Source organism: Penaeus monodon, chromosome 23 (genome assembly GCF_015228065.2).
Source record: "Penaeus monodon isolate SGIC_2016 chromosome 23, NSTDA_Pmon_1, whole genome shotgun sequence".
Taxonomy (NCBI): Eukaryota; Metazoa; Arthropoda; class Malacostraca; order Decapoda; family Penaeidae; genus Penaeus; species Penaeus monodon.
In genome coordinates this window covers 39916007-39916373 of record NC_051408.1, presented here as the reverse complement: position 1 = coordinate 39916373, position 367 = coordinate 39916007, and positions in this window count along the sequence as shown.

Here is a 367-nt window from a genome sequence, read left to right as displayed (position 1 = left end):
GTCCTGACTTAGCTACAAACACCCAATGTCATTCGCAACTTTAAACCAACTTGCTCTATCAGACATACCCAACCACCGACGCTAAAAAAAAAACTACACAAACTTAATTATACTTTACACAGTAAACTATATCGTTTACTATATCATTTCGACGACAGAGCAACGCACGAAATAAGAAAGGAAGTGAAATGTCAGTCGAAATGAGTGATTTGTTTTTCAGTAAAAACCAGACGCGACTTCATTTGCCCAAAGAGACGCAAGTCACGAATATCTGCGCTTGGTTTTGTACTTGAAGATTGCGTGAGGATATATCCCATTAAGAATAAGGATGTTTACTCTGTTCGTTCCTTTTTTGTTGTTACTAATA